At 51.1% G+C, this 23,209-nt stretch overlaps 37 non-coding genes across 37 annotated transcripts; all 37 read right to left on the reverse strand.

Annotated features, from left to right (window-relative positions):
* Positions 1 to 231: 231 nt before the first annotated feature.
* On the reverse strand, positions 232 to 302 carry TRNAG-GCC (transfer RNA glycine (anticodon GCC)). Its single transcript has one exon. It is a non-coding gene; the product is annotated as a tRNA-Gly (tRNA).
* Positions 303 to 857: 555 nt separating this feature from the next.
* On the reverse strand, positions 858 to 928 carry TRNAG-CCC (transfer RNA glycine (anticodon CCC)). Its single transcript has one exon. It is a non-coding gene; the product is annotated as a tRNA-Gly (tRNA).
* Positions 929 to 1,278: 350 nt separating this feature from the next.
* TRNAG-GCC (transfer RNA glycine (anticodon GCC)) lies at positions 1,279 to 1,349 on the reverse strand. The gene has a single exon. It is a non-coding gene; the product is annotated as a tRNA-Gly (tRNA).
* Positions 1,350 to 2,325: 976 nt separating this feature from the next.
* On the reverse strand, positions 2,326 to 2,396 carry TRNAG-GCC (transfer RNA glycine (anticodon GCC)). Its single transcript has one exon. It is a non-coding gene; the product is annotated as a tRNA-Gly (tRNA).
* A 976-nt stretch (positions 2,397 to 3,372) lies between these two features.
* On the reverse strand, positions 3,373 to 3,443 carry TRNAG-GCC (transfer RNA glycine (anticodon GCC)). Its single transcript has one exon. It is a non-coding gene; the product is annotated as a tRNA-Gly (tRNA).
* A 555-nt stretch (positions 3,444 to 3,998) lies between these two features.
* TRNAG-CCC (transfer RNA glycine (anticodon CCC)) lies at positions 3,999 to 4,069 on the reverse strand. The gene has a single exon. It is a non-coding gene; the product is annotated as a tRNA-Gly (tRNA).
* Positions 4,070 to 4,410: 341 nt separating this feature from the next.
* On the reverse strand, positions 4,411 to 4,481 carry TRNAG-GCC (transfer RNA glycine (anticodon GCC)). Its single transcript has one exon. It is a non-coding gene; the product is annotated as a tRNA-Gly (tRNA).
* Positions 4,482 to 5,467: 986 nt separating this feature from the next.
* On the reverse strand, positions 5,468 to 5,538 carry TRNAV-GAC (transfer RNA valine (anticodon GAC)). The gene has a single exon. It is a non-coding gene; the product is annotated as a tRNA-Val (tRNA).
* Positions 5,539 to 6,093: 555 nt separating this feature from the next.
* On the reverse strand, positions 6,094 to 6,164 carry TRNAG-CCC (transfer RNA glycine (anticodon CCC)). Its single transcript has one exon. It is a non-coding gene; the product is annotated as a tRNA-Gly (tRNA).
* Positions 6,165 to 6,514: 350 nt separating this feature from the next.
* TRNAG-GCC (transfer RNA glycine (anticodon GCC)) lies at positions 6,515 to 6,585 on the reverse strand. The gene has a single exon. It is a non-coding gene; the product is annotated as a tRNA-Gly (tRNA).
* Positions 6,586 to 7,561: 976 nt separating this feature from the next.
* Positions 7,562 to 7,632, reverse strand: TRNAG-GCC (transfer RNA glycine (anticodon GCC)). Its single transcript has one exon. It is a non-coding gene; the product is annotated as a tRNA-Gly (tRNA).
* A 555-nt stretch (positions 7,633 to 8,187) lies between these two features.
* TRNAG-CCC (transfer RNA glycine (anticodon CCC)) lies at positions 8,188 to 8,258 on the reverse strand. The gene has a single exon. It is a non-coding gene; the product is annotated as a tRNA-Gly (tRNA).
* A 341-nt stretch (positions 8,259 to 8,599) lies between these two features.
* On the reverse strand, positions 8,600 to 8,670 carry TRNAG-GCC (transfer RNA glycine (anticodon GCC)). Its single transcript has one exon. It is a non-coding gene; the product is annotated as a tRNA-Gly (tRNA).
* Positions 8,671 to 9,615: 945 nt separating this feature from the next.
* Positions 9,616 to 9,686, reverse strand: TRNAG-GCC (transfer RNA glycine (anticodon GCC)). The gene has a single exon. It is a non-coding gene; the product is annotated as a tRNA-Gly (tRNA).
* A 555-nt stretch (positions 9,687 to 10,241) lies between these two features.
* TRNAG-CCC (transfer RNA glycine (anticodon CCC)) lies at positions 10,242 to 10,312 on the reverse strand. The gene has a single exon. It is a non-coding gene; the product is annotated as a tRNA-Gly (tRNA).
* Positions 10,313 to 10,662: 350 nt separating this feature from the next.
* TRNAG-GCC (transfer RNA glycine (anticodon GCC)) lies at positions 10,663 to 10,733 on the reverse strand. The gene has a single exon. It is a non-coding gene; the product is annotated as a tRNA-Gly (tRNA).
* A 565-nt stretch (positions 10,734 to 11,298) lies between these two features.
* On the reverse strand, positions 11,299 to 11,369 carry TRNAG-CCC (transfer RNA glycine (anticodon CCC)). Its single transcript has one exon. It is a non-coding gene; the product is annotated as a tRNA-Gly (tRNA).
* A 350-nt stretch (positions 11,370 to 11,719) lies between these two features.
* Positions 11,720 to 11,790, reverse strand: TRNAG-GCC (transfer RNA glycine (anticodon GCC)). The gene has a single exon. It is a non-coding gene; the product is annotated as a tRNA-Gly (tRNA).
* A 555-nt stretch (positions 11,791 to 12,345) lies between these two features.
* On the reverse strand, positions 12,346 to 12,416 carry TRNAG-CCC (transfer RNA glycine (anticodon CCC)). The gene has a single exon. It is a non-coding gene; the product is annotated as a tRNA-Gly (tRNA).
* A 350-nt stretch (positions 12,417 to 12,766) lies between these two features.
* On the reverse strand, positions 12,767 to 12,837 carry TRNAG-GCC (transfer RNA glycine (anticodon GCC)). Its single transcript has one exon. It is a non-coding gene; the product is annotated as a tRNA-Gly (tRNA).
* Positions 12,838 to 13,402: 565 nt separating this feature from the next.
* Positions 13,403 to 13,473, reverse strand: TRNAG-CCC (transfer RNA glycine (anticodon CCC)). Its single transcript has one exon. It is a non-coding gene; the product is annotated as a tRNA-Gly (tRNA).
* A 350-nt stretch (positions 13,474 to 13,823) lies between these two features.
* Positions 13,824 to 13,894, reverse strand: TRNAG-GCC (transfer RNA glycine (anticodon GCC)). The gene has a single exon. It is a non-coding gene; the product is annotated as a tRNA-Gly (tRNA).
* A 555-nt stretch (positions 13,895 to 14,449) lies between these two features.
* Positions 14,450 to 14,520, reverse strand: TRNAG-CCC (transfer RNA glycine (anticodon CCC)). The gene has a single exon. It is a non-coding gene; the product is annotated as a tRNA-Gly (tRNA).
* Positions 14,521 to 14,870: 350 nt separating this feature from the next.
* On the reverse strand, positions 14,871 to 14,941 carry TRNAV-GAC (transfer RNA valine (anticodon GAC)). Its single transcript has one exon. It is a non-coding gene; the product is annotated as a tRNA-Val (tRNA).
* A 555-nt stretch (positions 14,942 to 15,496) lies between these two features.
* On the reverse strand, positions 15,497 to 15,567 carry TRNAG-CCC (transfer RNA glycine (anticodon CCC)). Its single transcript has one exon. It is a non-coding gene; the product is annotated as a tRNA-Gly (tRNA).
* A 350-nt stretch (positions 15,568 to 15,917) lies between these two features.
* Positions 15,918 to 15,988, reverse strand: TRNAG-GCC (transfer RNA glycine (anticodon GCC)). Its single transcript has one exon. It is a non-coding gene; the product is annotated as a tRNA-Gly (tRNA).
* A 976-nt stretch (positions 15,989 to 16,964) lies between these two features.
* On the reverse strand, positions 16,965 to 17,035 carry TRNAG-GCC (transfer RNA glycine (anticodon GCC)). Its single transcript has one exon. It is a non-coding gene; the product is annotated as a tRNA-Gly (tRNA).
* Positions 17,036 to 17,590: 555 nt separating this feature from the next.
* Positions 17,591 to 17,661, reverse strand: TRNAG-CCC (transfer RNA glycine (anticodon CCC)). The gene has a single exon. It is a non-coding gene; the product is annotated as a tRNA-Gly (tRNA).
* A 341-nt stretch (positions 17,662 to 18,002) lies between these two features.
* Positions 18,003 to 18,073, reverse strand: TRNAG-GCC (transfer RNA glycine (anticodon GCC)). The gene has a single exon. It is a non-coding gene; the product is annotated as a tRNA-Gly (tRNA).
* Positions 18,074 to 19,018: 945 nt separating this feature from the next.
* Positions 19,019 to 19,089, reverse strand: TRNAG-GCC (transfer RNA glycine (anticodon GCC)). The gene has a single exon. It is a non-coding gene; the product is annotated as a tRNA-Gly (tRNA).
* A 555-nt stretch (positions 19,090 to 19,644) lies between these two features.
* Positions 19,645 to 19,715, reverse strand: TRNAG-CCC (transfer RNA glycine (anticodon CCC)). The gene has a single exon. It is a non-coding gene; the product is annotated as a tRNA-Gly (tRNA).
* Positions 19,716 to 20,065: 350 nt separating this feature from the next.
* Positions 20,066 to 20,136, reverse strand: TRNAG-GCC (transfer RNA glycine (anticodon GCC)). Its single transcript has one exon. It is a non-coding gene; the product is annotated as a tRNA-Gly (tRNA).
* Positions 20,137 to 20,701: 565 nt separating this feature from the next.
* TRNAG-CCC (transfer RNA glycine (anticodon CCC)) lies at positions 20,702 to 20,772 on the reverse strand. Its single transcript has one exon. It is a non-coding gene; the product is annotated as a tRNA-Gly (tRNA).
* Positions 20,773 to 21,122: 350 nt separating this feature from the next.
* TRNAG-GCC (transfer RNA glycine (anticodon GCC)) lies at positions 21,123 to 21,193 on the reverse strand. Its single transcript has one exon. It is a non-coding gene; the product is annotated as a tRNA-Gly (tRNA).
* Positions 21,194 to 21,748: 555 nt separating this feature from the next.
* On the reverse strand, positions 21,749 to 21,819 carry TRNAG-CCC (transfer RNA glycine (anticodon CCC)). The gene has a single exon. It is a non-coding gene; the product is annotated as a tRNA-Gly (tRNA).
* A 350-nt stretch (positions 21,820 to 22,169) lies between these two features.
* Positions 22,170 to 22,240, reverse strand: TRNAG-GCC (transfer RNA glycine (anticodon GCC)). Its single transcript has one exon. It is a non-coding gene; the product is annotated as a tRNA-Gly (tRNA).
* Positions 22,241 to 22,805: 565 nt separating this feature from the next.
* TRNAG-CCC (transfer RNA glycine (anticodon CCC)) lies at positions 22,806 to 22,876 on the reverse strand. The gene has a single exon. It is a non-coding gene; the product is annotated as a tRNA-Gly (tRNA).
* Between the last annotated feature and the right edge of the window lie 333 nt (positions 22,877 to 23,209).

Consider the following 23,209-nt stretch of genomic DNA (forward strand, 5'->3'; position numbering starts at 1 on the left):
GTGTGAGACTGGCACCTACTCGGGCTGGGCCTCTATGAGCTGTTTGCATAATCTGAGATTGCCCTGCTTCCAGTCTAGGCGCAGCGGCCCCTTCTACTAAAAGGGATCAGCAGAGTGATCGCTAGTAGCAGAAATAAGGCAAGCAAGGCAATCAAGGCTTGTTTTTTTGTTCAGTCTCTTCCTTTTCACGATGCTTCAAAGTCAACGAAAGGTACATGTGCAAAACGCTCATGCATTGGCCGGGAATCGAACCCGGGCCTCCCGCGTGGCAGGCGAGAATTCTACCACTGAACCACCAATGCCTTACATGCTGCACACTGGCGCTACAGTGCTCTGGACCATTGCAGCCCAGAGCAGCTGATTTAACAGAGCACTGCAGTGACATGAGGATGGCGCCAGCTCCGGTGGGTGAATGGGAGCTGCGCTGCCCTGGCAGTCCTTCTCACTCACTTGGCCACGAACGGCCAGGTTCTATAGACAGGAAAAGTGGACAGAGGCAAGCACACTGGTAGATGAGGGTGGCCTTTGTATGGGTCGCTACTCTGAGTGCAGTTCCCTGAGCACCGTGCCTCAGGAAAGCCAGACTTCTACCGCAGGACTCAGGGGATATCTTTGCAGCCACACGAGGCTGACACCCTTTCAATCTGGGCTTCTGGGGTCTTCTGGGAATTATTTGCATAATAGAAGGTTTCCCGCCTTAAGTTGAAACTGCAGTTCCATCTTCTGCTAAAAGAGGGCAGCAGAGTGCTTTCTTTGCGCAGAAAACAGACAAGAAATGCAATCATCTTATCTACCGTTTCCATTTTTCTTTTCCCATGCCTTTTAAAATATCAAGAGACACGTCTACAAAAGTGCCATGCATTGGCCGGGAATCGAACCCGGGCCTCCCGCTTGGGAAGCGAGAATTCTACCACTGAACTACCAATGCCTGACAAGCAGCATTACTGCGGTAGAGCGCTTGATTTAACACACCTGCCAGTTCCATGCGAATGGTCACTCGTAAACTCTTGACTTCTGCTGAAAGCCTCATTGAAGGCCTTTGCAGACGTGTGAGACTGGCACCTACTCGGGCTGGGCCTCTATGAGCGTTTTGCATAATCTGAGATTGCCCTGCTTCCAGTCAAGGCGCAGCGGCCCCTTCTACTAAAAGGGATCAGCAGAGTGATCGCTAGTAGCAGAAATAAGGCAAGCAAGGCAATCAAGGCTTGTTTTTTTGTTCGGTCTCTTCCTTTTCACGATGCTTCAAAGTCAACGAAAGGTACATGTGCAAAACGCTCATGCATTGGCCGGGAATCGAACCCGGGCCTCCCGCGTGGCAGGCGAGAATTCTACCACTGAACCACCAATGCCTTTCATGCTGCACACTGGCGCTACAGTGCTCTGGACCATTGCAGCCCAGAGCAGCTGATTTAACAGAGCACTGCAGTGACATGAGGATGGCGCCAGCTCCGGTGGGTGAATGGGAGCTGCGCTGCCCTGGCAGTCCTTCTCACTCATTTGGCCACGAACGGCCAGGTTCTATAGACAGGAAAAGTGGACAGAGGCAAGCACACTGGTAGATGAGGGTGGCCTTTGTATGGGTCGCTACTCTGAGTGCAGTTCCCTGAGCACCGTGCCTCAGGAAAGCCAGACTTCTACCGCAGGACTCAGGGGATATCTTTGCAGCCACACGAGGCTGACACCCTTTCAATCTGGGCTTCTGGGGTCTTCTGGGAATTATTTGCATAATAGAAGGTTTCCCGCCTTAAGTTGAAACTGCAGTTCCATCTTCTGCTAAAAGAGGGCAGCAGAGTGCTTTCTTTGCGCAGAAAACAGACAAGAAATGCAATCATCTTATCTACCGTTTCCATTTTTCTTTTCCCATGCCTTTTAAAATATCAAGAGACACGTCTACAAAAGTGCCATGCATTGGCCGGGAATCGAACCCGTGCCTCCCGCTTGGGAAGCAAGAATTCTACCACTGAACTACCAATGCCTGACAAGCAGCATTACTGCGGTAGAGCGCTTGATTTAACACACCTGCCAGTTCCATGCGAATGGTCACTCGTAAACTCTTGACTTCTGCTGAAAGCCTCATTGAAGGCCTTTGCAGACGTGTGAGACTGGCACCTACTCGGGCTGGGCCTCTATGAGCGTTTTGCATAATCTGAGATTGCCCTGCTTCCAGTCAAGGCGCAGCGGCCCCTTCTACTAAAAGGGATCAGCAGAGTGATCGCTAGTAGCAGAAATAAGGCAAGCAAGGCAATCAAGGCTTGTTTTTTTGTTCGGTCTCTTCCTTTTCACGATGCTTCAAAGTCAACGAAAGGTACATGTGCAAAACGCTCATGCATTGGCCGGGAATCGAACCCGGGCCTCCCGCGTGGCAGGCGAGAATTCTACCACTGAACCACCAATGCCTTTCATGCTGCACACTGGCGCTACAGTGCTCTGGACCATTGCAGCCCAGAGCAGCTGATTTAACAGAGCACTGCAGTGACATGAGGATGGCGCCAGCTCCGGTGGGTGAATGGGAGCTGCGCTGCCCTGGCAGTCCTTCTCACTCATTTGGCCACGAACGGCCAGGTTCTATAGACAGGAAAAGTGGACAGAGGCAAGCACACTGGTAGATGAGGGTGGCCTTTGTATGGGTCGCTACTCTGAGTGCAGTTCCCTGAGCACCGTGCCTCAGGAAAGCCAGACTTCTACCGCAGGACTCAGGGGATATCTTTGCAGCCACACGAGGCTGACACCCTTTCAATCTGGGCTTCTGGGGTCTTCTGGGAATTATTTGCATAATAGAAGGTTTCCCGCCTTAAGTTGAAACTGCAGTTCCATCTTCTGCTAAAAGAGGGCAGCAGAGTGCTTTCTTTGCGCAGAAAACAGACAAGAAATGCAATCATCTTATCTACCGTTTCCATTTTTCTTTTCCCATGCCTTTTAAAATATCAAGAGACACGTCTACAAAAGTGCCATGCATTGGCCGGGAATCGAACCCGTGCCTCCCGCTTGGGAAGCAAGAATTCTACCACTGAACTACCAATGCCTGACAAGCAGCATTACTGCGGTAGAGCGCTTGATTTAACACACCTGCCAGTTCCATGCGAATGGTCACTCGTAAACTCTTGACTTCTGCTGAAAGCCTCATTGAAGGCCTTTGCAGACGTGTGAGACTGGCACCTACTCGGGCTGGGCCTCTATGAGCGTTTTGCATAATCTGAGATTGCCCTGCTTCCAGTCAAGGCGCAGCGGCCCCTTCTACTAAAAGGGATCAGCAGAGTGATCGCTAGTAGCAGAAATAAGGCAAGCAAGGCAATCAAGGCTTGTTTTTTTGTTCGGTCTCTTCCTTTTCACGATGCTTCAAAGTCAACGAAAGGTACATGTGCAAAACGCTCATGCATTGGCCGGGAATCGAACCCGGGCCTCCCGCGTGGCAGGCGAGAATTCTACCACTGAACCACCAATGCCTTTCATGCTGCACACTGGCGCTACAGTGCTCTGGACCATTGCAGCCCAGAGCAGCTGATTTAACAGAGCACTGCAGTGACATGAGGATGGCGCCAGCTCCGGTGGGTGAATGGGAGCTGCGCTGCCCTGGCAGTCCTTCTCACTCACTTGGCCACGAACGGCCAGGTTCTATAGACAGGAAAAGTGGACAGAGGCAAGCACACTGGTAGATGAGGGTGGCCTTTGTATGGGTCGCTACTCTGGATGCAGTTCCCTGAGCACCGTGCCTCAGGAAAGCCAGACTTCTACCGCAGGACTCAGGGGATATCTTTGCAGCCACACGAGGCTGACACCCTTTCAATCTGGGCTTCTGGGGTCTTCTGGGAATTATTTGCATAATAGAAGGTTTCCCGCCTTAAGTTGAAACTGCAGTTCCATCTTCTGCTAAAAGAGGGCAGCAGAGTGCTTTCTTTGCGCAGAAAACAGACAAGAAATGCAATCATCTTATCTACCGTTTCCATTTTTCTTTTCCCATGCCTTTTAAAATATCAAGAGACACGTCTACAAAAGTGCCATGCATTGGCCGGGAATCGAACCCGGGCCTCCCGCTTGGGAAGCGAGAATTCTACCACTGAACTACCAATGCCTGACAAGCAGCATTACTGCGGTAGAGCGCTTGATTTAACACACCTGCCAGTTCCATGCGAATGGTCACTCGTAAACTCTTGACTTCTGCTGAAAGCCTCATTGAAGGCCTTTGCAGACGTGTGAGACTGGCACCTACTCGGGCTGGGCCTCTATGAGCGTTTTGCATAATCTGAGATTGCCCTGCTTCCAGTCAAGGCGCAGCGGCCCCTTCTACTAAAAGGGATCAGCAGAGTGATCGCTAGTAGCAGAAATAAGGCAAGCAAGGCTTGTTTTTTTGTTCGGTCTCTTCCTTTTCACGATGCTTCAAAGTCAACGAAAGGTACATGTGCAAAACGCTCATGCATTGGCCGGGAATCGAACCCGGGCCTCCCGCGTGGCAGGCGAGAATTCTACCACTGAACCACCAATGCCTTACATGCTGCACACTGGCGCTACAGTGCTCTGGACCATTGCAGCCCAGAGCAGCTGATTTAACAGAGCACTGCAGTGACATGAGGATGGCGCCAGCTCCGGTAGGTGAATGGGAGCTGCGCTGCCCTGGCAGTCCTTCTCACTCACTTGGCCACGAACGGCCACGAACGGCCAGGTTCTATAGACAGGAAAAGTGGACAGAGGCAAGCACACTGGTAGATGAGGGTGGCCTTTGTATGGGTCGCTACTCTGAGTGCAGTTCCCTGAGCACCGTGCCTCAGGAAAGCCAGACTTCTACTGCAGGACTCAGTGGATATCTTTGCAGCCACACGAGGCTGACACCCTTTCAATCTGGGCTTCTGGGGTCTTCTGGGAATTATTTGCATAATAGAAGGTTTCCCGCCTTAAGTTGAAACTGCAGTTCCATCTTCTGCTAAAAGAGGGCAGCAGAGTGCTTTCTTTGCGCAGAAAACAGAGAAGCAATGCAATCATCTTATCTACCGTTTCCATTTTTCTTTTCCCATGCCTTTTAAAATATCAAGAGACACGTCTACAAAAGTGCCATGCATTGGCCGGGAATCGAACCCAGGCCTCCCAATTGGGAAGCGAGAATTCTACCACTGAACTACCAATGCTTGACAAGCAGCATTACTGCGGTAGAGCGCTTGATTTAACACACCTGCCAGTGCCATGCGAATGGTCACTCGTAAACTCTTGACTTCTGCTGAAAGCCTCATTGAAGGCCTTTGCAGACGTGTGAGACTGGCACCTACTCGAGCTGGGCCTCTATGAGCTGTTTGCATAATCTGAGATTGCCCTGCTTCCAGTCAAGGCGCAGCGGCCCCTTCTACTAAAAGGGATCAGCAGAGTGATCGCTAGTAGCAGAAATAAGGCAAGCAAGGCAATCAAGGCTTGTTTTTTTGTTTGATCTCTTCCTTTTCACGATGCTTCAAAGTCAACGAAAGGTACATGTGCAAAACGCTCATGCATTGGCCGGGAATCGAACCCGGGCCTCCCGCGTGTCAGGCGAGAATTCTACCACTGAACCACCAATGCCTTACATGCTGCACACTGGCGCTACAGTGCTCTGGACCATTGCAGCCCAGAGCAGCTGATTTAACAGAGCACTGCAGTGACATGAGGATGGCGCCAGCTACGGTGGGTGAATGGGAGCTGCGCTGCCCTGGCAGTCCTTCTCACTCACTTGGCCACGAATGGCCAGGTTCTATAGACAGGAAAAGTGGACAGAGGCAAGCACACTGGTAGATGAGGGTGGCCTTTGTATGGGTCGCTACTCTGAGTGCAGTTCCCTGAGCACCGTGCCTCAGGAAAGCCAGACTTCTACTGCAGGACTCAGGGGATATCTTTGCAGCCACACGAGGCTGACACCCTTTCAATCTGGGCTTCTGGGGTCTTCTGGGAATTATTTGCATAATAGAAGGTTTCCCGCCTTAAGTTGAAACTGCAGTTCCATCTTCTGCTAAAAGAGGGCAGCAGAGTGCTTTCTTTGCGCAGAAAACAGACAAGCAATGCAATCATCTTATCTACCGTTTCCATTTTTCTTTTCCCATGCCTTTTAAAATATCAAGAGTCACGTCTACAAAAGTGCCATGCATTGGCCGGGAATCGAACCCGGGCCTCCCGCTTGGGAAGCGAGAATTCTACCACTGAACTACCAATGCCTGACAAGCAGCATTACTGCGGTAGAGCGCTTGATTTAACACACCTGCCAGTTCCATGCGAATGGTCACTCGTAAACTCTTGACTTCTGCTGAAAGCCTCATTGAAGGCCTTTGCAGACGTGTGAGACTGGCACCTACTCGGGCTGGGCCTCTATGAGCTGTTTGCATAATCTGAGATTGCCCTGCTTCCAGTCAAGGCGCAGCGGCCCCTTCTACTAAAAGGGATCAGCAGAGTGATCGCTAGTAGCAGAAATAAGGCAAGCAAGGTAATCAAGGCTTGTTTTTTTGTTCGGTCTCTTCCTTTTCACGATGCTTCAAAGTCAACGAAAGGTACATGTGCAAAACGCTCATGCATTGGCCGGGAATCGAACCCGGGCCTCCCGCGTGGCAGGCGAGAATTCTACCACTGAACCACCAATGCCTTACATGCTGCACACTGGCGCTACAGTGCTCTGGACCATTGCAGCCCAGAGCAGCTGATTTAACAGAGCACTGCAGTGACATGAGGATGGCGCCAGCTCCGGTGGGTGAATGGGAGCTGCGCTGCCCTGGCAGTCCTTCTCACTCACTTGGCCACGAACGGCCAGGTTCTATAGACAGGAAAAGTGGACAGAGGCAAGCACACTGGTAGATGAGGGTGGCCTTTGTATGGGTCGCTACTCTGAGTGCAGTTCCCTGAGCACCGTGCCTCAGGAAAGCCAGACTTCTACCGCAGGACTCAGGGGATATCTTTGCAGCCACACGAGGCTGACACCCTTTCAATCTGGGCTTCTGGGGTCTTCTGGGAATTATTTGCATAATAGAAGGTTTCCCGCCTTAAGTTGAAACTGCAGTTCCATCTTCTGCTAAAAGAGGGCAGCAGAGTGCTTTCTTTGCGCAGAAAACAGACAAGAAATGCAATCATCTTATCTACCGTTTCCATTTTTCTTTTCCCATGCCTTTTAAAATATCAAGAGACACGTCTACAAAAGTGCCATGCATTGGCCGCGAATCGAACCCGGGCCTCCCGCTTGGGAAGCGAGAATTCTACCACTGAACTACCAATGCCTGACAAGCAGCATTACTGCGGTAGAGCGCTTGATTTAACACACCTGCCAGTTCCATGCGAATGGTCACTCGTAAACTCTTGACTTCTGCTGAAAGCCTCATTGAAGGCCTTTGCAGACGTGTGAGACTGGCACCTACTCGGGCTGGGCCTCTATGAGCGTTTTGCATAATCTGAGATTGCCCTGCTTCCAGTCAAGGCGCAGCGGCCCCTTCTACTAAAAGGGATCAGCAGAGTGATCGCTAGTAGCAGAAATAAGGCAAGCAAGGCAATCAAGGCTTGTTTTTTTGTTCGGTCTCTTCCTTTTCACGATGCTTCAAAGTCAACGAAAGGTACATGTGCAAAACGCTCATGCATTGGCCGGGAATCGAACCCGGGCCTCCCGCGTGGCAGGCGAGAATTCTACCACTGAACCACCAATGCCTTTCATGCTGCACACTGGCGCTACAGTGCTCTGGACCATTGCAGCCCAGAGCAGCTGATTTAACAGAGCACTGCAGTGACATGAGGATGGCGCCAGCTCCGGTGGGTGAATGGGAGCTGCGCTGCCCTGGCAGTCCTTCTCACTCACTTGGCCACGAACGGCCAGGTTCTATAGACAGGAAAAGTGGACAGAGGCAAGCACACTGGTAGATGAGGGTGGCCTTTGTATGGGTCGCTACTCTGGATGCAGTTCCCTGAGCACCGTGCCTCAGGAAAGCCAGACTTCTACCGCAGGACTCAGGGGATATCTTTGCAGCCACACGAGGCTGACACCCTTTCAATCTGGGCTTCTGGGGTCTTCTGGGAATTATTTGCATAATAGAAGGTTTCCCGCCTTAAGTTGAAACTGCAGTTCCATCTTCTGCTAAAAGAGGGCAGCAGAGTGCTTTCTTTGCGCAGAAAACAGACAAGAAATGCAATCATCTTATCTACCGTTTCCATTTTTCTTTTCCCATGCCTTTTAAAATATCAAGAGACACGTCTACAAAAGTGCCATGCATTGGCCGGGAATCGAACCCGGGCCTCCCGCTTGGGAAGCGAGAATTCTACCACTGAACTACCAATGCCTGACAAGCAGCATTACTGCGGTAGAGCGCTTGATTTAACACACCTGCCAGTTCCATGCGAATGGTCACTCGTAAACTCTTGACTTCTGCTGAAAGCCTCATTGAAGGCCTTTGCAGACGTGTGAGACTGGCACCTACTCGGGCTGGGCCTCTATGAGCGTTTTGCATAATCTGAGATTGCCCTGCTTCCAGTCAAGGCGCAGCGGCCCCTTCTACTAAAAGGGATCAGCAGAGTGATCGCTAGTAGCAGAAATAAGGCAAGCAAGGCTTGTTTTTTTGTTCGGTCTCTTCCTTTTCACGATGCTTCAAAGTCAACGAAAGGTACATGTGCAAAACGCTCATGCATTGGCCGGGAATCGAACCCGGGCCTCCCGCGTGGCAGGCGAGAATTCTACCACTGAACCACCAATGCCTTACATGCTGCACACTGGCGCTACAGTGCTCTGGACCATTGCAGCCCAGAGCAGCTGATTTAACAGAGCACTGCAGTGACATGAGGATGGCGCCAGCTCCGGTGGGTGAATGGGAGCTGCGCTGCCCTGGCAGTCCTTCTCACTCACTTGGCCACGAACGGCCAGGTTCTATAGACAGGAAAAGTGGACAGAGGCAAGCACACTGGTAGATGAGGGTGGCCTTTGTATGGGTCGCTACTCTGAGTGCAGTTCCCTGAGCACCGTGCCTCAGGAAAGCCAGACTTCTACTGCAGGACTCAGGGGATATCTTTGCAGCCACACGAGGCTGACACCCTTTCAATCTGGGCTTCTGGGGTCTTCTGGGAATTATTTGCATAATAGAAGGTTTCCCGCCTTAAGTTGAAACTGCAGTTCCATCTTCTGCTAAAAGAGGGCAGCAGAGTGCTTTCTTTGCGCAGAAAACAGACAAGCAATGCAATCATCTTATCTACCGTTTCCATTTTTCTTTTCCCATGCCTTTTAAAATATCAAGAGACACGTCTACAAAAGTGCCATGCATTGGCCGGGAATCGAACCCGGGCCTCCCGCTTCCGCCTGACAAGCAGCATTACTGCGGTAGAGCGCTTGATTTAACACACCTGCCAGTTCCATGCGAATGGTCACTCGTAAACTCTTGACTTCTGCTGAAAGCCTCATTGAAGGCCTTTGCAGACGTGTGAGACTGGCACCTACTCGGGCTGGGCCTCTATGAGCTGTTTGCATAATCTGAGATTGCCCTGCTTCCAGTCAAGGCGCAGCGGCCCCTTCTACTAAAAGGGATCAGCAGAGTGATCGCTAGTAGCAGAAATAAGGCAAGCAAGGCAATCAAGGCTTGTTTTTTTGTTCGGTCTCTTCCTTTTCACGATGCTTCAAAGTCAACGAAAGGTACATGTGCAAAACGCTCATGCATTGGCCGGGAATCGAACCCGGGCCTCCCGCGTGGCAGGCGAGAATTCTACCACTGAACCACCAATGCCTTACATGCTGCACACTGGCGCTACAGTGCTCTGGACCATTGCAGCCCAGAGCAGCTGATTTAACAGAGCACTGCAGTGACATGAGGATGGCGCCAGCTCCGGTGGGTGAATGGGAGCTGCGCTGCCCTGGCAGTCCTTCTCACTCACTTGGCCACGAACGGCCAGGTTCTATAGACAGGAAAAGTGGACAGAGGCAAGCACACTGGTAGATGAGGGTGGCCTTTGTATGGGTCGCTACTCTGAGTGCAGTTCCCTGAGCACCGTGCCTCAGGAAAGCCAGACTTCTACTGCAGGACTCAGGGGATATCTTTGCAGCCACACGAGGCTGACACCCTTTCAATCTGGGCTTCTGGGGTCTTCTGGGAATTATTTGCATAATAGAAGGTTTCCCGCCTTAAGTTGAAACTGCAGTTCCATCTTCTGCTAAAAGAGGGCAGCAGAGTGCTTTCTTTGCGCAGAAAACAGACAAGCAATGCAATCATCTTATCTACCGTTTCCATTTTTCTTTTCCCATGCCTTTTAAAATATTAAGAGACACGTCTACAAAAGTGCCATGCATTGGCCGGGAATCAAACCCGGGCCTCCCGCTTGGGAAGCGAGAATTCTACCACTGAACTACCAATGCTTGACAAGCAGCATTACTGCGGTAGAGCGCTTGATTTAACACACCTGCCAGTTCCATGCGAATGGTCACTCGTAAACTCTTGACTTCTGCTGAAAGCCTCATTGAAGGCCTTTGCAGACGTGTGAGACTGGCACCTACTCGGGCTGGGCCTCTATGAGCTGTTTGCATAATCTGAGATTGCCCTGCTTCCAGTCAAGGCGCAGCGGCCCCTTCTACTAAAAGGGATCAGCAGAGTGATCGCTAGTAGCAGAAATAAGGCAAGCAAGGCAATCAAGGCTTGTTTTTTTGTTCGGTCTCTTCCTTTTCACGATGCTTCAAAGTCAACGAAAGGTACATGTGCAAAACGCTCATGCATTGGCCGGGAATCGAACCCGGGCCTCCCGCGTGGCAGGCGAGAATTCTACCACTGAACCACCAATGCCTTACATACTGCACACTGGCGCTACAGTGCTCTGGACCATTGCAGCCCAGAGCAGCTGATTTAACAGAGCACTGCAGTGACATGAGGATGGCGCCAGCTCCGGTGGGTGAATGGGAGCTGCGCTGCCCTGGCAGTCCTTCTCACTCACTTGGCCACGAACGGCCACGAACGGCCAGGTTCTATAGACAGGAAAAGTGGACAGAGGCAAGCACACTGGTAGATGAGGGTGGCCTTTGTATGGGTCGCTACTCTGAGTGCAGTTCCCTGAGCACCGTGCCTCAGGAAAGCCAGACTTCTACTGCAGGACTCAGGGGATATCTTTGCAGCCACACGAGGCTGACACCCTTTCAATCTGGGCTTCTGGGGTCTTCTGGGAATTATTTGCATAATAGAAGGTTTCCCGCCTTAAGTTGAAACTGCAGTTCCATCTTCTGCTAAAAGAGGGCAGCAGAGTGCTTTCTTTGCGCAGAAAACAGACAAGCAATGCAATCATCTTATCTACCGTTTCCATTTTTCTTTTCCCATGCCTTTTAAAATATCAAGAGACACGTCTACAAAAGTGCCATGCATTGGCCGGGAATCGAACCCGGGCCTCCCGCTTGGGAAGCGAGAATTCTACCACTGAACTACCAATGCTTGACAAGCAGCATTACTGCGGTAGAGCGCTTGATTTAACACACCTGCCAGTTCCATGCGAATGGTCACTCGTAAACTCTTGACTTCTGCTGAAAGCCTCATTGAAGGCCTTTGCAGACGTGTGAGACTGGCACCTACTCGGGCTGGGCCTCTATGAGCTGTTTGCATAATCTGAGATTGCCCTGCTTCCAGTCAAGGCGCAGCGGCCCCTTCTACTAAAAGGGATCAGCAGAGTGATCGCTAGTAGCAGAAATAAGGCAAGCAAGGCAATCAAGGCTTGTTTTTTTGTTCGGTCTCTTCCTTTTCACGATGCTTCAAAGTCAACGAAAGGTACATGTGCAAAACGCTCATGCATTGGCCGGGAATCGAACCCGGGCCTCCCGCGTGGCAGGCGAGAATTCTACCACTGAACCACCAATGCCTTACATGCTGCACACTGGCGCTACAGTGCTCTGGACCATTGCAGCCCAGAGCAGCTGATTTAACAGAGCACTGCAGTGACATGAGGATGGCGCCAGCTCCGGTGGGTGAATGGGAGCTGCGCTGCCCTGGCAGTCCTTCTCACTCACTTGGCCACGAACGGCCAGGTTCTATAGACAGGAAAAGTGGACAGAGGCAAGCACACTGGTAGATGAGGGTGGCCTTTGTATGGGTCGCTACTCTGAGTGCAGTTCCCTGAGCACCGTGCCTCAGGAAAGCCAGACTTCTACTGCAGGACTCAGGGGATATCTTTGCAGCCACACGAGGCTGACACCCTTTCAATCTGGGCTTCTGGGGTCTTCTGGGAATTATTTGCATAATAGAAGGTTTCCCGCCTTAAGTTGAAACTGCAGTTCCATCTTCTGCTAAAAGAGGGCAGCAGAGTGCTTTCTTTGCGCAGAAAACAGACAAGCAATGCAATCATCTTATCTACCGTTTCCATTTTTCTTTTCCCATGCCTTTTAAAATATTAAGAGACACGTCTACAAAAGTGCCATGCATTGGCCGGGAATCAAACCCGGGCCTCCCGCTTGGGAAGCGAGAATTCTACCACTGAACTACCAATGCTTGACAAGCAGCATTACTGCGGTAGAGCGCTTGATTTAACACACCTGCCAGTTCCATGCGAATGGTCACTCGTAAACTCTTGACTTCTGCTGAAAGCCTCATTGAAGGCCTTTGCAGACGTGTGAGACTGGCACCTACTCGGGCTGGGCCTCTATGAGCTGTTTGCATAATCTGAGATTGCCCTGCTTCCAGTCAAGGCGCAGCGGCCCCTTCTACTAAAAGGGATCAGCAGAGTGATCGCTAGTAGCAGAAATAAGGCAAGCAAGGCAATCAAGGCTTGTTTTTTTGTTCGGTCTCTTCCTTTTCACGATGCTTCAAAGTCAACGAAAGGTACATGTGCAAAACGCTCATGCATTGGCCGGGAATCGAACCCGGGCCTCCCGCGTGGCAGGCGAGAATTCTACCACTGAACCACCAATGCCTTACATACTGCACACTGGCGCTACAGTGCTCTGGACCATTGCAGCCCAGAGCAGCTGATTTAACAGAGCACTGCAGTGACATGAGGATGGCGCCAGCTCCGGTGGGTGAATGGGAGCTGCGCTGCCCTGGCAGTCCTTCTCACTCACTTGGCCACGAACGGCCACGAACGGCCAGGTTCTATAGACAGGAAAAGTGGACAGAGGCAAGCACACTGGTAGATGAGGGTGGCCTTTGTATGGGTCGCTACTCTGAGTGCAGTTCCCTGAGCACCGTGCCTCAGGAAAGCCAGACTTCTACTGCAGGACTCAGGGGATATCTTTGCAGCCACACGAGGCTGACACCCTTTCAATCTGGGCTTCTGGGGTCTTCTGGGAATTATTTGCATAATAGAAGGTTTCCCGCCTTAAGTTGAAACTGCAGTTCCATCTTCTGCTAAAAGAGGGCAGCAGAGTGCTTTCTTTGCGCAGAAAACAGACAAGCAATGCAATCATCTTATCTACCGTTTCCATTTTTCTTTTCCCATGCCTTTTAAAATATCAAGAGACACGTCTACAAAAGTGCCATGCATTGGCCGGGAATCGAACCCGGGCCTCCCGCTTGGGAAGCGAGAATTCTACCACTGAACTACCAATGCTTGACAAGCAGCATTACTGCGGTAGAGCGCTTGATTTAACACACCTGCCAGTTCCATGCGAATGGTCACTCGTAAACTCTTGACTTCTGCTGAAAGCCTCATTGAAGGCCTTTGCAGACGTGTGAGACTGGCACCTACTCGGGCTGGGCCTCTATGAGCTGTTTGCATAATCTGAGATTGCCCTGCTTCCAGTCAAGGCGCAGCGGCCCCTTCTACTAAAAGGGATCAGCAGAGTGATCGCTAGTAGCAGAAATAAGGCAAGCAAGGCAATCAAGGCTTGTTTTTTTGTTTGATCTCTTCCTTTTCACGATGCTTCAAAGTCAACGAAAGGTACATGTGCAAAACGCTCATGCATTGGCCGGGAATCGAACCCGGGCCTCCCGCGTGGCAGGCGAGAATTCTACCACTGAACCACCAATGCCTTACATGCTGCACACTGGCGCTACAGTGCTCTGGACCATTGCAGCCCAGAGCAGCTGATTTAACAGAGCACTGCAGTGACATGAGGATGGCGCCAGCTCCGGTGGGTGAATGGGAGCTGCGCTGCCCTGGCAGTCCTTCTCACTCACTTGGCCACGAACGGCCAGGTTCTATAGACAGGAAAAGTGGACAGAGGCAAGCACACTGGTAGATGAGGGTGGCCTTTGTATGGGTCGCTACTCTGAGTGCAGTTCCCTGAGCACCGTGCCTCAGGAAAGCCAGACTTCTACTGCAGGACTCAGGGGATATCTTTGCAGCCACACGAGGCTGACACCCTTTCAATCTGGGCTTCTGGGGTCTTCTGGGAATTATTTGCATAATAGAAGGTTTCCCGCCTTAAGTTGAAACTGCAGTTCCATCTTCTGCTAAAAGAGGGCAGCAGAGTGCTTTCTTTGCGCAGAAAACAGACAAGCAATGCAATCATCTTATCTACCGTTTCCATTTTTCTTTTCCCATGCCTTTTAAAATATCAAGAGACACGTCTACAAAAGTGCCATGCATTGGCCGGGAATCGAACCCGGGCCTCCCGCTTGGGAAGCGAGAATTCTACCACTGAACTACCAATGCCTGACAAGCAGCATTACTGCGGTAGAGCGCTTGATTTAACACACCTGCCAGTTCCATGCGAATGGTCACTTGTAAACTCTTCACTTCTGCTGAAAGCCTCATTGAAGGCCTTTGCATACGTGTGAGACTGGCACCTACTCGGGCTGGGCCTCTATGAGCTGTTTGCATAATCTGAGATTGCCCTGCTTCCAGTCAAGGCGCAGCGGCCCCTTCTACTAAAAGGGATCAGCAGAGTGATCGCTAGTAGCAGAAATAAGGCAAGCAAGGCAATCAAGGCTTGTTTTTTTGTTTGATCTCTTCCTTTTCACGATGCTTCAAAGTCAACGAAAGGTACATGTGCAAAACGCTCATGCATTGGCCGGGAATCGAACCCGGGCCTCCCGCGTGTCAGGCGAGAATTCTACCACTGAACCACCAATGCCTTACATGCTGCACACTGGCGCTACAGTGCTCTGGACCATTGCAGCCCAGAGCAGCTGATTTAACAGAGCACTGCAGTGACATGAGGATGGCGCCAGCTACGGTGGGTGAATGGGAGCTGCGCTGCCCTGGCAGTCCTTCTCACTCACTTGGCCACGAATGGCCAGGTTCTATAGACAGGAAAAGTGGACAGAGGCAAGCACACTGGTAGATGAGGGTGGCCTTTGTATGGGTCGCTACTCTGAGTGCAGTTCCCTGAGCACCGTGCCTCAGGAAAGCCAGACTTCTACTGCAGGACTCAGGGGATATCTTTGCAGCCACACGAGGCTGACACCCTTTCAATCTGGGCTTCTGGGGTCTTCTGGGAATTATTTGCATAATAGAAGGTTTCCCGCCTTAAGTTGAAACTGCAGTTCCATCTTCTGCTAAAAGAGGGCAGCAGAGTGCTTTCTTTGCGCAGAAAACAGACAAGCAATGCAATCATCTTATCTACCGTTTCCATTTTTCTTTTCCCATGCCTTTTAAAATATCAAGAGTCACGTCTACAAAAGTGCCATGCATTGGCCGGGAATCGAACCCGGGCCTCCCGCTTGGGAAGCGAGAATTCTACCACTGAACTACCAATGCCTGACAAGCAGCATTACTGCGGTAGAGCGCTTGATTTAACACACCTGCCAGTTCCATGCGAATGGTCACTCGTAAACTCTTGACTTCTGCTGAAAGCCTCATTGAAGGCCTTTGCAGACGTGTGAGACTGGCACCTACTCGGGCTGGGCCTCTATGAGCTGTTTGCATAATCTGAGATTGCCCTGCTTCCAGTCAAGGCGCAGCGGCCCCTTCTACTAAAAGGGATCAGCAGAGTGATCGCTAGTAGCAGAAATAAGGCAAGCAAGGTAATCAAGGCTTGTTTTTTTGTTCGGTCTCTTCCTTTTCACGATGCTTCAAAGTCAACGAAAGGTACATGTGCAAAACGCTCATGCATTGGCCGGGAATCGAACCCGGGCCTCCCGCGTGGCAGGCGAGAATTCTACCACTGAACCACCAATGCCTTACATGCTGCACACTGGCGCTACAGTGCTCTGGACCATTGCAGCCCAGAGCAGCTGATTTAACAGAGCACTGCAGTGACATGAGGATGGCGCCAGCTCCGGTGGGTGAATGGGAGCTGCGCTGCCCTGGCAGTCCTTCTCACTCACTTGGCCACGAACGGCCAGGTTCTATAGACAGGAAAAGTGGACAGAGGCAAGCACACTGGTAGATGAGGGTGGCCTTTGTATGGGTCGCTACTCTGAGTGCAGTTCCCTGAGCACCGTGCCTCAGGAAAGCCAGACTTCTACCGCAGGACTCAGGGGATATCTTTGCAGCCACACGAGGCTGACACCCTTTCAATCTGGGCTTCTGGGGTCTTCTGGGAATTATTTGCATAATAGAAGGTTTCCCGCCTTAAGTTGAAACTGCAGTTCCATCTTCTGCTAAAAGAGGGCAGCAGAGTGCTTTCTTTGCGCAGAAAACAGACAAGAAATGCAATCATCTTATCTACCGTTTCCATTTTTCTTTTCCCATGCCTTTTAAAATATCAAGAGACACGTCTACAAAAGTGCCATGCATTGGCCGCGAATCGAACCCGGGCCTCCCGCTTGGGAAGCGAGAATTCTACCACTGAACTACCAATGCCTGACAAGCAGCATTACTGCGGTAGAGCGCTTGATTTAACACACCTGCCAGTTCCATGCGAATGGTCACTCGTAAACTCTTGACTTCTGCTGAAAGCCTCATTGAAGGCCTTTGCAGACGTGTGAGACTGGCACCTACTCGGGCTGGGCCTCTATGAGCGTTTTGCATAATCTGAGATTGCCCTGCTTCCAGTCAAGGCGCAGCGGCCCCTTCTACTAAAAGGGATCAGCAGAGTGATCGCTAGTAGCAGAAATAAGGCAAGCAAGGCAATCAAGGCTTGTTTTTTTGTTCGGTCTCTTCCTTTTCACGATGCTTCAAAGTCAACGAAAGGTACATGTGCAAAACGCTCATGCATTGGCCGGGAATCGAACCCGGGCCTCCCGCGTGGCAGGCGAGAATTCTACCACTGAACCACCAATGCCTTTCATGCTGCACACTGGCGCTACAGTGCTCTGGACCATTGCAGCCCAGAGCAGCTGATTTAACAGAGCACTGCAGTGACATGAGGATGGCGCCAGCTCCGGTGGGTGAATGGGAGCTGCGCTGCCCTGGCAGTCCTTCTCACTCACTTGGCCACGAACGGCCAGGTTCTATAGACAGGAAAAGTGGACAGAGGCAAGCACACTGGTAGATGAGGGTGGCCTTTGTATGGGTCGCTACTCTGGATGCAGTTCCCTGAGCACCGTGCCTCAGGAAAGCCAGACTTCTACCGCAGGACTCAGGGGATATCTTTGCAGCCACACGAGGCTGACACCCTTTCAATCTGGGCTTCTGGGGTCTTCTGGGAATTATTTGCATAATAGAAGGTTTCCCGCCTTAAGTTGAAACTGCAGTTCCATCTTCTGCTAAAAGAGGGCAGCAGAGTGCTTTCTTTGCGCAGAAAACAGACAAGAAATGCAATCATCTTATCTACCGTTTCCATTTTTCTTTTCCCATGCCTTTTAAAATATCAAGAGACACGTCTACAAAAGTGCCATGCATTGGCCGGGAATCGAACCCGGGCCTCCCGCTTGGGAAGCGAGAATTCTACCACTGAACTACCAATGCCTGACAAGCAGCATTACTGCGGTAGAGCGCTTGATTTAACACACCTGCCAGTTCCATGCGAATGGTCACTCGTAAACTCTTGACTTCTGCTGAAAGCCTCATTGAAGGCCTTTGCAGACGTGTGAGACTGGCACCTACTCGGGCTGGGCCTCTATGAGCGTTTTGCATAATCTGAGATTGCCCTGCTTCCAGTCAAGGCGCAGCGGCCCCTTCTACTAAAAGGGATCAGCAGAGTGATCGCTAGTAGCAGAAATAAGGCAAGCAAGGCTTGTTTTTTTGTTCGGTCTCTTCCTTTTCACGATGCTTCAAAGTCAACGAAAGGTACATGTGCAAAACGCTCATGCATTGGCCGGGAATCGAACCCGGGCCTCCCGCGTGGCAGGCGAGAATTCTACCACTGAACCACCAATGCCTTACATGCTGCACACTGGCGCTACAGTGCTCTGGACCATTGCAGCCCAGAGCAGCTGATTTAACAGAGCACTGCAGTGACATGAGGATGGCGCCAGCTCCGGTGGGTGAATGGGAGCTGCGCTGCCCTGGCAGTCCTTCTCACTCACTTGGCCACGAACGGCCAGGTTCTATAGACAGGAAAAGTGGACAGAGGCAAGCACACTGGTAGATGAGGGTGGCCTTTGTATGGGTCGCTACTCTGAGTGCAGTTCCCTGAGCACCGTGCCTCAGGAAAGCCAGACTTCTACTGCAGGACTCAGGGGATATCTTTGCAGCCACACGAGGCTGACACCCTTTCAATCTGGGCTTCTGGGGTCTTCTGGGAATTATTTGCATAATAGAAGGTTTCCCGCCTTAAGTTGAAACTGCAGTTCCATCTTCTGCTAAAAGAGGGCAGCAGAGTGCTTTCTTTGCGCAGAAAACAGACAAGCAATGCAATCATCTTATCTACCGTTTCCATTTTTCTTTTCCCATGCCTTTTAAAATATCAAGAGACACGTCTACAAAAGTGCCATGCATTGGCCGGGAATCGAACCCGGGCCTCCCGCTTCCGCCTGACAAGCAGCATTACTGCGGTAGAGCGCTTGATTTAACACACCTGCCAGTTCCATGCGAATGGTCACTCGTAAACTCTTGACTTCTGCTGAAAGCCTCATTGAAGGCCTTTGCAGACGTGTGAGACTGGCACCTACTCGGGCTGGGCCTCTATGAGCTGTTTGCATAATCTGAGATTGCCCTGCTTCCAGTCAAGGCGCAGCGGCCCCTTCTACTAAAAGGGATCAGCAGAGTGATCGCTAGTAGCAGAAATAAGGCAAGCAAGGCAATCAAGGCTTGTTTTTTTGTTCGGTCTCTTCCTTTTCACGATGCTTCAAAGTCAACGAAAGGTACATGTGCAAAACGCTCATGCATTGGCCGGGAATCGAACCCGGGCCTCCCGCGTGGCAGGCGAGAATTCTACCACTGAACCACCAATGCCTTACATGCTGCACACTGGCGCTACAGTGCTCTGGACCATTGCAGCCCAGAGCAGCTGATTTAACAGAGCACTGCAGTGACATGAGGATGGCGCCAGCTCCGGTGGGTGAATGGGAGCTGCGCTGCCCTGGCAGTCCTTCTCACTCACTTGGCCACGAACGGCCAGGTTCTATAGACAGGAAAAGTGGACAGAGGCAAGCACACTGGTAGATGAGGGTGGCCTTTGTATGGGTCGCTACTCTGAGTGCAGTTCCCTGAGCACCGTGCCTCAGGAAAGCCAGACTTCTACTGCAGGACTCAGGGGATATCTTTGCAGCCACACGAGGCTGACACCCTTTCAATCTGGGCTTCTGGGGTCTTCTGGGAATTATTTGCATAATAGAAGGTTTCCCGCCTTAAGTTGAAACTGCAGTTCCATCTTCTGCTAAAAGAGGGCAGCAGAGTGCTTTCTTTGCGCAGAAAACAGACAAGCAATGCAATCATCTTATCTACCGTTTCCATTTTTCTTTTCCCATGCCTTTTAAAATATTAAGAGACACGTCTACAAAAGTGCCATGCATTGGCCGGGAATCAAACCCGGGCCTCCCGCTTGGGAAGCGAGAATTCTACCACTGAACTACCAATGCTTGACAAGCAGCATTACTGCGGTAGAGCGCTTGATTTAACACACCTGCCAGTTCCATGCGAATGGTCACTCGTAAACTCTTGACTTCTGCTGAAAGCCTCATTGAAGGCCTTTGCAGACGTGTGAGACTGGCACCTACTCGGGCTGGGCCTCTATGAGCTGTTTGCATAATCTGAGATTGCCCTGCTTCCAGTCAAGGCGCAGCGGCCCCTTCTACTAAAAGGGATCAGCAGAGTGATCGCTAGTAGCAGAAATAAGGCAAGCAAGGCAATCAAGGCTTGTTTTTTTGTTCGGTCTCTTCCTTTTCACGATGCTTCAAAGTCAACGAAAGGTACATGTGCAAAACGCTCATGCATTGGCCGGGAATCGAACCCGGGCCTCCCGCGTGGCAGGCGAGAATTCTACCACTGAACCACCAATGCCTTACATACTGCACACTGGCGCTACAGTGCTCTGGACCATTGCAGCCCAGAGCAGCTGATTTAACAGAGCACTGCAGTGACATGAGGATGGCGCCAGCTCCGGTGGGTGAATGGGAGCTGCGCTGCCCTGGCAGTCCTTCTCACTCACTTGGCCACGAACGGCCACGAACGGCCAGGTTCTATAGACAGGAAAAGTGGACAGAGGCAAGCACACTGGTAGATGAGGGTGGCCTTTGTATGGGTCGCTACTCTGAGTGCAGTTCCCTGAGCACCGTGCCTCAGGAAAGCCAGACTTCTACTGCAGGACTCAGGGGATATCTTTGCAGCCACACGAGGCTGACACCCTTTCAATCTGGGCTTCTGGGGTCTTCTGGGAATTATTTGCATAATAGAAGGTTTCCCGCCTTAAGTTGAAACTGCAGTTCCATCTTCTGCTAAAAGAGGGCAGCAGAGTGCTTTCTTTGCGCAGAAAACAGACAAGCAATGCAATCATCTTATCTACCGTTTCCATTTTTCTTTTCCCATGCCTTTTAAAATATCAAGAGACACGTCTACAAAAGTGCCATGCATTGGCCGGGAATCGAACCCGGGCCTCCCGCTTGGGAAGCGAGAATTCTACCACTGAACTACCAATGCTTGACAAGCAGCATTACTGCGGTAGAGCGCTTGATTTAACACACCTGCCAGTTCCATGCGAATGGTCACTCGTAAACTCTTGACTTCTGCTGAAAGCCTCATTGAAGGCCTTTGCAGACGTGTGAGACTGGCACCTACTCGGGCTGGGCCTCTATGAGCTGTTTGCATAATCTGAGATTGCCCTGCTTCCAGTCAAGGCGCAGCGGCCCCTTCTACTAAAAGGGATCAGCAGAGTGATCGCTAGTAGCAGAAATAAGGCAAGCAAGGCAATCAAGGCTTGTTTTTTTGTTCGGTCTCTTCCTTTTCACGATGCTTCAAAGTCAACGAAAGGTACATGTGCAAAACGCTCATGCATTGGCCGGGAATCGAACCCGGGCCTCCCGCGTGGCAGGCGAGAATTCTACCACTGAACCACCAATGCCTTACATGCTGCACACTGGCGCTACAGTGCTCTGGACCATTGCAGCCCAGAGCAGCTGATTTAACAGAGCACTGCAGTGACATGAGGATGGCGCCAGCTCCGGTGGGTGAATGGGAGCTGCGCTGCCCTGGCAGTCCTTCTCACTCACTTGGCCACGAACGGCCAGGTTCTATAGACAGGAAAAGTGGACAGAGGCAAGCACACTGGTAGATGAGGGTGGCCTTTGTATGGGTCGCTACTCTGAGTGCAGTTCCCTGAGCACCGTGCCTCAGGAAAGCCAGACTTCTACTGCAGGACTCAGGGGATATCTTTGCAGCCACACGAGGCTGACACCCTTTCAATCTGGGCTTCTGGGGTCTTCTGGGAATTATTTGCATAATAGAAGGTTTCCCGCCTTAAGTTGAAACTGCAGTTCCATCTTCTGCTAAAAGAGGGCAGCAGAGTGCTTTCTTTGCGCAGAAAACAGACAAGCAATGCAATCATCTTATCTACCGTTTCCATTTTTCTTTTCCCATGCCTTTTAAAATATTAAGAGACACGTCTACAAAAGTGCCATGCATTGGCCGGGAATCAAACCCGGGCCTCCCGCTTGGGAAGCGAGAATTCTACCACTGAACTACCAATGCTTGACAAGCAGCATTACTGCGGTAGAGCGCTTGATTTAACACACCTGCCAGTTCCATGCGAATGGTCACTCGTAAACTCTTGACTTCTGCTGAAAGCCTCATTGAAGGCCTTTGCAGACGTGTGAGACTGGCACCTACTCGGGCTGGGCCTCTATGAGCTGTTTGCATAATCTGAGATTGCCCTGCTTCCAGTCAAGGCGCAGCGGCCCCTTCTACTAAAAGGGATCAGCAGAGTGATCGCTAGTAGCAGAAATAAGGCAAGCAAGGCAATCAAGGCTTGTTTTTTTGTTCGGTCTCTTCCTTTTCACGATGCTTCAAAGTCAACGAAAGGTACATGTGCAAAACGCTCATGCATTGGCCGGGAATCGAACCCGGGCCTCCCGCGTGGCAGGCGAGAATTCTACCACTGAACCACCAATGCCTTACATACTGCACACTGGCGCTACAGTGCTCTGGACCATTGCAGCCCAGAGCAGCTGATTTAACAGAGCACTGCAGTGACATGAGGATGGCGCCAGCTCCGGTGGGTGAATGGGAGCTGCGCTGCCCTGGCAGTCCTTCTCACTCACTTGGCCACGAACGGCCACGAACGGCCAGGTTCTATAGACAGGAAAAGTGGACAGAGGCAAGCACACTGGTAGATGAGGGTGGCCTTTGTATGGGTCGCTACTCTGAGTGCAGTTCCCTGAGCACCGTGCCTCAGGAAAGCCAGACTTCTACTGCAGGACTCAGGGGATATCTTTGCAGCCACACGAGGCTGACACCCTTTCAATCTGGGCTTCTGGGGTCTTCTGGGAATTATTTGCATAATAGAAGGTTTCCCGCCTTAAGTTGAAACTGCAGTTCCATCTTCTGCTAAAAGAGGGCAGCAGAGTGCTTTCTTTGCGCAGAAAACAGACAAGCAATGCAATCATCTTATCTACCGTTTCCATTTTTCTTTTCCCATGCCTTTTAAAATATCAAGAGACACGTCTACAAAAGTGCCATGCATTGGCCGGGAATCGAACCCGGGCCTCCCGCTTGGGAAGCGAGAATTCTACCACTGAACTACCAATGCTTGACAAGCAGCATTACTGCGGTAGAGCGCTTGATTTAACACACCTGCCAGTTCCATGCGAATGGTCACTCGTAAACTCTTGACTTCTGCTGAAAGCCTCATTGAAGGCCTTTGCAGACGTGTGAGACTGGCACCTACTCGGGCTGGGCCTCTATGAGCTGTTTGCATAATCTGAGATTGCCCTGCTTCCAGTCAAGGCGCAGCGGCCCCTTCTACTAAAAGGGATCAGCAGAGTGATCGCTAGTAGCAGAAATAAGGCAAGCAAGGCAATCAAGGCTTGTTTTTTTGTTTGATCTCTTCCTTTTCACGATGCTTCAAAGTCAACGAAAGGTA

The sequence above is a fragment of the Ambystoma mexicanum genome, chromosome 1p (assembly GCF_040938575.1).
Source record: "Ambystoma mexicanum isolate Mex_15411 chromosome 1p, UKY_AmexF1_1, whole genome shotgun sequence".
Taxonomy (NCBI): domain Eukaryota; kingdom Metazoa; phylum Chordata; class Amphibia; order Caudata; family Ambystomatidae; genus Ambystoma; species Ambystoma mexicanum.